Here is a 13,186-nt window from a genome sequence, read left to right on the forward strand (position 1 = left end):
AATATTTTACGTACGATTTGATTCAATGTATCTTAAACAGAGAAGATAGGCTACATATTACCAGCCATTTTAACGGAAATCGAGACAATTCTTATAGTTTTACAGTTTAGCTGTGCCAGTTAGTCACGCGCCATACATCATGTACATTCAAGTTAAAAACTAGATCAAAAATACCATTCATAAATAATTGTTTTCCGATGAGAACACTTCTGTGTGTACTCACAAGTATATAAAATATATGCATCTCCCGTATCCCCCCAGTTTGAAATCCTATGTTTGTCTAATACATTTACTTGGTTTAAATTAATAGTATGACATTTTCTTGTTTTATACAAGCGTAATGTTTTCAGTATATAACAGGATTACGCATACGTAAACCATAAAATTCAAACGACAAGGCAAACCTTTATGAGTGTGCCCAACAAAATTATACATATATAATGGTTGAAATACACAGACAGATTGATTACCGATATCATTATTACTACAAGGATTATGAAAACTAAGTCCAACATCACTATGCATGATACAATACAAAAGGGTAGATTCGAACTGCAGCATGCTTTATTGGCATGTACATCATATTGTATAAATGATTGATACTAATACTACTGCGCTTAATGCTAATAACCAATATAATTATATGGATGAAGAGCCTAAAGCACAATATTATGTATGAAATGTCGAACGTTGACATGTGAGCGATGTAATATGTAAAATGTATTTTTGTTTGTGAAACAAATGCTGAACTCACTCTTTGTCATTTATTAAATGGCTGAATTGACGTTATCCCTATCGGCAAATAACAGTATCACCAGAAACGTCTTATAATCTTACTGATATATACATACATATATATAATTATATATATATATATATATATATATATATATATATATATATATATATATATATATATATATATACATATAATTCTTCAGATTAAAATTATTTAACAATCAACTGTATGGACACTTGTGATTATAAGTTGTACAAAATATCATTAGCAGTAATACTCTATAAGTACTATCGCACCTAAATAAAAACTGCTCTATGAAAAAGATAGAGCAAATAAATCAAATTGTAATCATCAATAAATTAAAAAAAAATATGGTGTGAAATGTTAAAATTTCAAAATACATTTGAAATAGAATTATAGATATTATTATTACTATTTAAAATGTGTTCTTTGTCTTACATAGAATAATAAAATCTTTTAATTTGAAATTTAAACATTTCACGTGATAAACTTTTAATTTATTGAATGATTAAAGTGTGATATATATATGTATATATATATATATATATATATATATATATATATATATATATAGGTAGTTTTTTGTTTATATCCATTTGAAGTGTTGAGTGAAATTTGAAAATAATATAAGATGCGTATTGAACACGTTTGAAGCCAAATAACTGCAAGCGAAATGTTTTATAAAATAAACGAGTGTTTATTTTTAAGAAATATATTTCAATGATATACTCCTTTGTCAATCTATACATATTTTTCTCTTTTTCTTCGCAATGATGTCGAGTGGAAGAATCTTCAATGAATTAAGTCTACGTGATGTAATCTGCGGGGTTTTTATGTAGTTAGATAGAACGTGTGATCGAGCGTTTTGAAAATCTGGATAGTTTTTTGTGTACATCCATTAGAAGCGTTGAGTGAAATTTTAAAATAAAATAAGCTACATATTGAACACGTTTGAAGCCAAATAACTGCAACGGAAGTTTTTTATCAAATAATCCGAAGAAAAGGAGAATATATATATATATATATATATATATATATATATATATATACTAGCAAAAGTATCCGTCTTTACATATTATATTTATATCTATTTATCTTTATATATATATATATACGTATGTATATATATATATATATATATATATACACTAGCAAAAGTATCCGTATCTGGGTTCAAAAACAGCCTACAGAAAATGGAATCTGATTTATGAAAGTATGATAGATTATGAACAGCGAGGGTTGTAAATTTGGGTTGAATTTGGAAGTATCAAAACCAAAGGAAAATATGATGAAAGTAAAAATAAAATAGATAAACTCTAAAATTTATTATACCAGACCTTTTCACACTGAAACACTTATCACAATATTCTGTGAGTCTATATTAAAAAACCTTGTTAAACTTTGTGACATATTTCCATTCTATGGAGGACAATTGCGAACGAACACCCCATAATTTTATTATACCATATTTCTTCAAACTGAAACATAATTATCAAAGTATACTTACGCAGATAGATATGAAAAGCCTTTATTAAAGTTTGTGCCTATTGTCATTCTATGGAGGGCAGGCGCGAACGCAGATCCCCAAAATTTTATTATACCATCCCTATTTAAGTTAAAACACACTTATCAAAGTATTCTTATGTACATCTATATCAAAATCACTTGTAAACTTTTTTTTTTAATTTTTAATTTTTTATTTCCATACTTTGTGGACCAGGCGCGAACGCACACCCCACAATTTTAATAAACCCCGTTCTGCCAGATCAAACATAATCATTCCTGTGTCTCGATATATCTTCTATCATTATATGCAATCAGTTTTTTAAAATAGTCAACCATATAGGAGTCTATTCGTAACCAGCCACACAGACACACAGACATCCAGCTTTATATTATATATATATATATATATATATATATATATATATATATATTGACAAATGAGTATATCTTCAGAATATATTTCTTAAAAAATAAAGACTCTTTTATTTATTAAAAAATATCGCGTTTCAGTTACTTGGCTTCAAACGTGTTCAATATGTATGTGCATTTTATTTACAAATTTCACTCAGCGCTTTTAATGGGTATAAACAAAAAACTACCCAGATTTTCAAACCGTGCGACAACGCGTTCTATCCGACTACATAAAAAACCCCGCAGCTCACATCACGTAGGCTTAATTTATTGAACATTGTACCACTCAACGTCATGGCGAAGAAAAAGATAAAAATAAAGATTGACAAAGGTGTATATCTCCGAAATATATTTCTTAAAAATAAACACTCGTTTATTTTATAAAAAATTTCGCGTTGCAGTTATCTGGCTTCAAACGAGTTCAATATGTATCTTATTTTATTTTCATATATATATATATATATATATATATATATATATATATATATATATATATATATATATATATATAATGTCAGCCTCTTGGGGGAAACTTGTTTCTTATCGTTGAGCACATTCAGTTGAAATATAAAGTCGGTTAATGTAGTTCTTATTCACAGATCATCATATAATGAATAGATCACCCTGACTAACGTTACGAGGGTCGTGCATGTGTATTACACGTCTGTTCATCGAGGCAAAAATAAGACTAAAATAAAAAAATATCAAGTGAATTTATTAGCAGCATGGAAACATCATGGATTGGAATAGAAAAATACGAGCATGGAGTGCCATACGGTTTAGCTTAAACATGGACACTTAAATGGTTGTTGTTAAAACTGGAAAAGAAAAGAAGATATTCTAGTTAAAATATAGTAAATTTATAACTTAAAAGATGGCAGCATTAAGATTTTTTTTAAAATCACTTTATAACAGTAAATTATCAACTCATAATGCAGCAATGTTTTAAGTTATAAGTCTATTATATTTTTTACTTGAATATCTTGTTATTTTCTTATTTAGTTTTTTTAAGAACTAGTCCTTTAATTTTCCATGTTTAAGCTTGGCCATATTACTTTTCATGCTCGCATCTTTCTATTATATCGTCGTGATCGTCCTTCGAAATCGAAGATGACCATGGCATCAGTGAGTAGAAATATTATTTTTGTGCTTCCGGAGATGACGTGTAAGGCCGATCCCGGCATGGAAGCCTCTGCCACAAGTTGGACAGTGGTGAGCAGGTGTGGGAGCAGAGCTTGTGGCTCTGGCTTTGCGGGCTGCGCGCTTTTGTTCTGCTTTGAGGGTACGCTCTTCAGCTGTTTCAGCTCATTTGTTGATGAGTTGACGCCAGTGAGGTCTGTCTCATGTAAACTATTCCCAGGACTCGGTACTGATGTTGAAGTCTTTGGGAGAGACTTTGAGATTGTCCTTAAAGCTTTTTTTTCTGGTGCTCCGACTGAACGCTTGCCTTGGGGCAGCTCGCCATACAGGAGTTGTTTTGGGATTCTTTCATCTGGCATGCATGAGACGTGCCCTTCCCATCTCAGATGGGTCTTTCGAAAGGTAGTAGCTATGCTGGAAAGATTAGCACTTTTCAGGACCTCTGTATCATGGACTTTGTCTTGCCATCTGATATGGAAGAGATTTCGGAGACATCACAGGTGGAAGTGGTTCAAGTGTCAATGCTGACACCTCTCCTTTCCCAGACTTTGCTTCTGAGTCTCCCGAATGCGCTGCTTGCCTTGGCGATTCTGTTGTTGATTTCGCGATTGATTGTGGCTGTCCGTATAGAGTGCTGCGCAGATAGGTGAAAACTTCAACCACTTGAAGGTTTTGTCACTTGTCTGAGATACTTGGCTCATGATACAGATTTCTGGGAGCTGGTTGGAGCATATCCCTGGTCTTCGTGGTGCTAATTGTGAGGCCGAAGTCGTCACAGGCTGCGGAGAATTTGTTCATCTGGTCTTGTATTTATCGTTCGTTGCTGGCATTGAGGGCACAGTCATCAGCAAAAAGAAAGTCACTCGGCAATGCTTCATTTACCTTTGGCACAGCCTGCAGTCTCCTTGGGTTTAACAGCTTTCCATCTGTTCTGAATTTAATGTTGATGCGTCAAATAGCATTGAAGAAAATATCAAGCTGAAGAGTGTAGGGGCATGAACACAGCCCTGTTTAACTCCATTTGTTACCGGAAAAGCCTTCGAGTGTTCACCGTCAAGGACGCGCCCCATCATGCCTTCATGGGATTGAAAAACTACTGTGATGAAAGTATTGAGTAACCGAATTTCTTCATCATTTTCCACCGACCATCCCGACTGACTGTCTTAAATGCCTTGGTAAAGTCGATAAAGGTTGTGTAAAGGTATCGGTGCTGTTCGATGCATTTCTCTTGAAGCTGACGGGCGGCAAAGAACATGTTAGTGGTCCCTCGACCGGCGCGGAAACCACATTGACTCTCCAGCAAGAGTCCCTATTCCAGGGGACCAAGTAAGCGGTTGAGGAGGATGCGAGCCAAGATCTGTCTTGCTATGGATAGGAGAGAGATACCTCGGTGGTTATCGCAGGATTGGCGATTTCCTTTTCGCTTATAGATGTGAACTATTGTGGCGTCTTTAAACTCTTGTGGTTGTTGTCCCTCTTCTACATGATCTGATACGAGCAGGTCAGCTGCTCTCACAAGGCTGCGCCACCGGATTTGTAAACCTCAGTTTGTATGGCATCTTTACCTGGAACTTTTCCACTGGTTGACTGCTGAATGGTTTTGCTGACCTTTTCAATTGATGGGGGGGCTGTTGATTGATGGGGACTTGGAGGAGACGTTCAATTGCTATATCAATGATGGCTCCAGAGCGATTGAGCACTTTGTTGAAAGGGTTAGGCCCTCTGTTGAGGATCTCCTTTCCCCTGCGTAGAGTTGAGCCGTCGGCACTGAGCAAAGGAGAGGATCCTGAAGACTGGGGTTCGTAAACTGCTCTTAGTGCATCGTAAAAATTATTTGTATCGTGTTTGTCTGCGTAGCCTTGGATTTCATCTGCCTTGACACTGAGCCAGGAATTCTGCATTGAACGCAGCCTGGATTGGACTTTGTTGCGCATGTTAGAGTAGCCAGTTTTCTTCACCACACAAGCTGGGTCATCTTGATGCGCTCTTAGCAGGCGGTGTTTTTCATGCGGCAAGTTTTGGATCTCAGAATCATTCTCGTAAAACCAGTCCTGGTAGTGTTTGGTGGCATTGTTAGGGAGAGGGAAGGTTCGAATGAACTCGAAATCCAGGCCCTCAAAAATGGAACCTGGAATTGGATGACCTGGTCCTATGACGCAAGTCGTTTTATGGTTCAGGCCGTTGAATGGAGCAAAGATCGAACGAACTTAAACCCTGACCGACAAAAAAATGAAACCCGGGAATGAGATGGCGTAATTCGACCGCAGGTAAGACCAAAAGCAAACACCGAGAGGGTCAGAATATGGGTCGATGACGTAAATTGGTTAATTGGTTACGAGGTCGAAAATTCATAAAAGAGAAACGATAAACAAAAAACAGACAGAAAGACGCAGAGAGAGAGAGAGAGAGAGAGAGAGAGAGGAACGAGGACCAACGACGATAAACTGCCTGTCATGTTCGCAACCACACCCTCTCTCACCTACACTCTCTCCTACCAACCACCTCTTCACTCCACAGCTGCATTGTGTAAATATGAATGTTTGATAAATAAACCAAGTATAGTTCATAAAAGTGTCTCGTTATTCATTGATAAATGAACAGGGTAATTCCAATCATAGATGCTTACAACAAGCATATGTGTATAAATGTCAAACAAACTACCTTTCCATCTTTCTATCTATCGAGATATTAAAAAATATCTGATAGTTAAATTACAGGGTTGGTGCAAATGCAATAGAATGTACCCTGACTAGATGAAACATTAAGACTCTTCCTAAGACGAACAACAACAAAACAGAATAGACGTCACCGTCATACCACCCAGTATATAACAGCAGGACAAAGAACGTCAAGAGCAGCAGATTGGGCAAGATCTCAGAAGGATGTCCAGCTCTTTTTAACACTGTTGTAACTGAGGTTGGAGTTAGTAAGCTTACAATGTATGGTGCCCTGACCTTCCTCTGCTGTTTTAGGACGTTTCCATTTGGCTGTATTGAGCCTCCTGGTCGTTTTTTTACCCCGAGGCCTTCGCTTTGGTTGGGTGAAGAAATTGAATTTGGAGATGATGAGGCGATGATGTGTCCAACAATCAGCCTCGCACATGGCTTTGGTCAGTCTCACGTCCTGCCTGTCCTTGACTCTGGTAATGTTTCAACTGGCGGTGTGATGCGTCTAGTGTGTAGGTGTAGTCGTAGTAGTAGATGTGCTTATCAGCTCTTGCTCTCAACTAACACCGCTGGCTAGCATTTATGTGAAAAAGGAGCCAAATACGTAAGTCTCTCTCTGCGAGTATACAGCCTCTCCATCTGCAAGTCATATGTAGTGGTTCCACGCATCGGAACATGGAAACTGACGGCTCTGCGGCCTCAGGCTAAACTACAAGGACTCGAAGCAGGTTAGCCCCCAGACATGTGACATGTATCCCCCCCCCGTCGTGTGGATATGTCCTGGTGACTCATGAACCAACCTCCAGCTATAGATCAAATAGTTCCACTGTCTTGTGGCTGTCTTGGGAAAGACAAAGGCTAAGGCAGTAAACCCCAACAGAAAATCCGGAGTGGAACCCCTAAGAACGGTAGGAAGACAGACCAGCCTCCTACCGATAACGCCTGCATCCTTATTCGTTCCCAGCTGTTTTGACACAGTCCTGCCACTTGAACGGGCGCATTAGAAAGAGAGAGTGAGGCTGATCCTGTGCAAGTTTTCCTCACTTTAATCCAAGTCAAGCGCAAGTCATGAGATCGACTTTTTTTAGTTTCAAGTCCTGCCGCGACAGGGAAACGGCGAAGCAGTAGGTGTTGATACACTGGAAGCGATAGCTGTGGACCTACACGTAGGCGATTCAGGACATGTGGTCATTCCTCACTGGAATGAGGAAGTGCTGGGTCTGGCAGCCTCCTGAGTGACCGAGCAGCCCTCTTTAGGATCGCTCTGATCGCCTCCGTAGAATGAAGACGGGGCTGGAAAAGATGCCCTAAAATAGCCTGCTTCACCAAACCCTGGCCAGAATACCGCGGCTGGCGGAGTTCTTTCTTAAGTGGTTGAAACAAAAGAAAAAAAGCAAAACAAAAGTGTTTTCTCTAGCATCGTAGAATGTCCGGACACTGCTCGACACTACAAAAGCAAAGCGACCTGAAAGACGAACAGCGCTTGTAGCTCGTGAGCTTGCTCGCTACAATATTGACATTGCAGCCCTAAGTGAGACTCGTTTTGCAGACAATCGGAAACGGACTGAAACTGGTGGAAACTACACCTTCTTCTGGTGTGGGCGCAGTGCTGAGGAGCAGCGTGGTGTATCAATGCAACTCACGTACCAAAACTAGCAAGCATTCCTAAAGGTATCAACAACATACTAATGGAAATGCAGTTACCTTTTGGACGTATCACCAGCGTTACTCTGTTCAGCGAATATTCCCCAACGATGACTAACCCTAATGAGGTCAAAGACAAGTTTTATGAAGAGCTGGGCTCTCTCATTTCCTCAGTCCCTCAGTCGACAAGCGTGTCATTCTTGGCGACTTAAATACACGTGTCGGTACAGATCATCAAGCCTGGCACAACATCATTTGAAAAGCATGGAGTAGACAAATGACATAGCAACGGACTCCTCCTCCTTAAAACCTGTGCGTCACATAATCTCCACATCACAAACACTATGCTCCGCCTCCTAAATCGCAATAAAATTACATGGATGCATTCACGCTCTTGGCACTGGCATCACATTACCAGAGTCAAGGACAGGCAGGACATGAGACTTTTCTATTGTAATATATATATATATATATATATATATATATATATATATATATATATATATATATTGTTAAACAGCACAGCATTTTTTTGTTTGACAATTTTCGGTTTTATTTTTTCCAGTTTTCGAATAATCCTTCTTATGTTATATGTAAAATGGTGTAAAAGTGTTCCGTAGTCTGCGAGCGCTTTCGGCGTTTCCGCCATCTTCAGGCTGGTTATATAAAAAGTCATTTTAAAATTACGTCGAATGATAAGGTCGTGTTTTAAAATTACATCGTACTATAAGATCGTTTTTGGCTTATGTGGGCTATTTATATACAAATTTATTGGACAGTTTTTTTTGTTTTTTTTAATATATATATATATATATATATATATATATATATATATATATATATATAAATTAACAGAGGCATTTTAAAATATTTTTGCTGGATTCATAATTTATATTGTTTATTTTGGGTTGTCTCACTTTTATATACAATGCCTCCAAAACCTTCAGTCTCCTAACGTTAGAGTGTGTTTGTAAAATTTTGGTATTTTCCACCATGATGTTTCTAAATTGGAAATGCTGGCAGCCATGTTTTTTTAAATGTTGCGCGATAGAGCTAGTATCGGAAAGATGAAGCGTTAGTCTACGGGACAACGTGTTGGTAGTATGACCAATGTAAGAGGAACAGTTAGAGATACACTCTCCTATTGGGCAATTAAATTGATAAATTACATTGTTCTTTTCCAACACTTTGTCCGCTTGCGAAATATTGTTATTAATTACGAGATTAGTCGTTTTCCGTTTTTTATAATAGATAATCAACTTCAACTCTCTACCGCTGCTGGGAGATACGTATCGTCGAATTATGTCTTTTAAGACCCTTTCATCTATGTGATAGTTTTTATGTAACTGGTTACAGTAAAATATATTTATGGGTGACGGATTATTATCCCTTTTCCTACCAGCAACATGGCTTAAATTATCTAGTTGATAAAGAAATTAAATCTTTTATTAACAATTTAAGTCATGTTGCTGGTAGGAAAAGGGATAATAATCCGTCACCCATAAATATATTTTACTGTAACCAGTTACATAAAAACTATCACATAGATGAAAGGGTCTTAAAAGACATAATTCGACGATACGTATCTCCCAGCAGCGGTAGAGAGTTGAAGTTGATTATCTATTATAAAAAACGGAAAACGACTAATCTCGTAATTAATAACAATATTTCGCAAGCGGACAAAGTGTTGGAAAAGAACAATGTAATTTATCAATTTAATTGCCCAATAGGAGAGTGTATCTCTAACTGTTCCTCTTACATTGGTCATACTACCAACACGTTGTCCCGTAGACTAACGCTTCATCTTTCCGATACTAGCTCTATCGCGCAACATTTAAAAAAACATGGCTGCCAGCATTTCCAATTTAGAAACATCATGGTGGAAAATACCAAAATTTTACAAACACACTCTAACGTTAGGAGACTGAAGGTTTTGGAGGCATTGTATATAAAAGTGAGACAACCCAAAATAAACAATATAAATTATGAATCCAGCAAAAATATTTTAAAATGCCTCTGTTAATGTATATATATATATATATATATATATATATATATATATATATATATATTAAAAAAAACAAAAAAAACTGTCCAATAAATTTGTATATAAATAGCCCACATAAGCCAAAAACGATCTTATAGTACGATGTAATTTTAAAACACGACCTTATCATTCGACGTAATTTTAAAACGACTTTTTATATGACCAGCCTGAAGATGGCGGAAACGCCGAAAGCGCTCGCAGACTACGGAACACTTTTACACCATTTTACATATAACATAAGAAGGATTATTCGAAAACTGGAAAAAATAAAACGGAAAATTGTCAAACAAGAAAATGCTGTGCTGTTTAACAATATATGCTTAAAGAAGAATATGCTGCCTAAATATACTCAATATATATATATATATATATATATATATATATATATATATATATGCAAGCCAAAACTTTGAAGACACATAATTTTATTTAGTGTATTTCACAAAACTAATGTATATAGGCTATAGTAACGCATGCTAATGAAAGATACATAGTTGATAAATGCATATACATCTTCTCTATGGGCATTATGCATATATTATTTAATCTTGTTGTCTTCATTCTCCAAGAATAATTTAACTCTCATCTTGGGTTTCCTAGACGCTGCTTTTTCGAAGCGCCTTCTAAAGGAAAGTTTATATCCAGTCATTTCTACATCGAAATATAAACCGATGTAGGTTTTGAATAACGACACCATTGATCGTTACTTGCAGTTTACGATAAATATAAAACTGCGATAAACCCTTTTTATGCGCTTTCCCAACGAGTTGTTCAAGTTTGACAAGCGTAAAATCCCTCGATGAGAAATGAAAACGGATTACCAAATTCAGGCAATACAATGCGCACACCTATCCCAAACTAAGAAAATACTATCAACTAAACTGCAATGCGAATATAAGGCGTTAATGCATTTTTATTTACATCTAAATGGAAAATATTGGATGACATCGCACCAGGATATTTTGGTTGGAATGTCAAAAAATTGACCTGGAAAGAAAATCAAATGCAACATTTGAATTGAGGACGGGGCAGCTGGGTGTAGATAAGTAATTATAACCGCATATATGACGGAACGCAATAGATTGAAAATAAAATTAAAACAAAATTAAAAAAATGTGCTGACCCAAGATAAAATCCGTCAAAATGGTATAAACAGCTACACAGCATCTGTACATGAACTATAGTCAATGTTTTCTAACTTTTTCATTGCATAATCATGAATAACTATATATTGGCAGTGTATATTCATTAAGCTATCTAGAGTATATTCTGTTAAATAACGTAAATTTAAGCTAGTTGAAATAAGGCATGCGATCTGTTGGTCTCACTTCTGTTTCTATATTCCTCCTACCAGTGTTGAGTAGCGACAAACAGACCAAACCATGGTAAATATGTTTGGTATTAGTTTTAGGGTGCGATTTAATTTTGCAACAGGCCATACATTTGCGTAAAGCATTCGATTTACAACGGTTGACCACAGTGAGTTGATGGGAGTTGAAAGTAAAAAATAGAATAACGTAAAATTAATTGACAAATAAGTCGCGACAGCCCACTATTAAGATATACATTATAGCGTCTGAAGATGGATGGTGTCAATATAACACCCAGAGTTTAACTACTATTTGAAGAATGTGTTGACGTGTGCCTATTTTTGTTTTATTTCATCTTTATATACTTGTAAACAACTGCGTCAACCTCTGCAGTCGCCAACATAAAGATCAGAAGAGAAGATACTTAGGAAGAAGACTACATAAATAAAGTTTGAAATCAGTGGTTGTCAAATGGATGGAAGGGGTGCGTGTTTTACAACGTGCTGTTTAATTCATTACAGTCTCCAGTATCCTTTCGAAATAAATAAGATGCGATTAAAGAAATAAATCCTTAATAGGTGATTCGTATGGAAAGTATTCTTGCGGTTAATTCAATTTGAGGGTCAATTAAGTAGGGGTTTAATAATTTATGTATCCTCCTGTATACCAGACATAAACATAATATGTAATACAATTTAACAGAGAGACCGTGTTACGATTCTGTCCATTTTTGTACGTGCAATACTTTTAACCTCCGTAATTATTGAAGCATTTTTCTTGAGTTCCGTTGCTCTTATAATTCGAGGAGTAATTTAGAACATCCGAAGATTCAAGTTTTTTTTCTATGTCCTACATAAAATGTTGGTATTTGTAATCTTTTTTTTCTCATCTTGTTTAATCCATCGTCGCTTAGTTCAACTCATTTGTCCTCTTTCTTCTTTTTTTACCACGTAATATTTCGAGTTTAATCGCTCCGTTATCTATGGATATAGATGTAGAAATTTAATTGCCATAGTGGAACTTGTATGTCTTATTTTTTAACTTTATTTTCTTGTACATGTGCATTCGATGAGATTTTTTAAGAGTTTAATGAAGATATACACACACGGCGCTGTGTTGCATTTGAAGTAGCCGTTCCTCAGTAGAACTTTGAAACTCAATGCCAAATTGCCGACACTCTCCACTTTTGTGTGGAAATACCTGCGTCATTTAAACTACATAGACAAGTAATCTTCTTTAAAGCTTTGGTAATCATTATTTGTTCTTAGCTAGCCTGATCATTATGGATCGATCCATATTTTAACTTTTAAGTCTTTATTTTTTATATGATTTTGGTTGAATAAATCCAGAAATATTTGGCACGATGATGTTTGGCGAACTTCTTTTACTTTTGCATTAGAAAATATTGATTGATTTTGGCCGAATATTTTCGGTTATTTACATAACAGACTGGTTTTCTGAGTCGGTCCCATTTGTAAGACAGTCTTCTCGAAAATGATTGTCCAGTTCCGTGATAGATTTTTTTCTGATAGCTCTTTTTTCGTGATGTTCATGTACCTTGATAAGATGTGGATTCTAAGAGCTTATCATTTATTGCTTGGTGCTCACAATGATTGCACGATACGGATGGATAATGTTTAAAAGACGCATACCTCATATGGCCTGATTAGATACATACTAAGCAGACACAGTTTATGACGTT

The sequence above is a fragment of the Euprymna scolopes genome, chromosome 10 (genome assembly GCF_053919585.1).
Source record: "Euprymna scolopes isolate OS-2025 chromosome 10, ASM5391958v1, whole genome shotgun sequence".
Lineage (NCBI taxonomy): Eukaryota > Metazoa > Mollusca > Cephalopoda > Sepiida > Sepiolidae > Euprymna > Euprymna scolopes.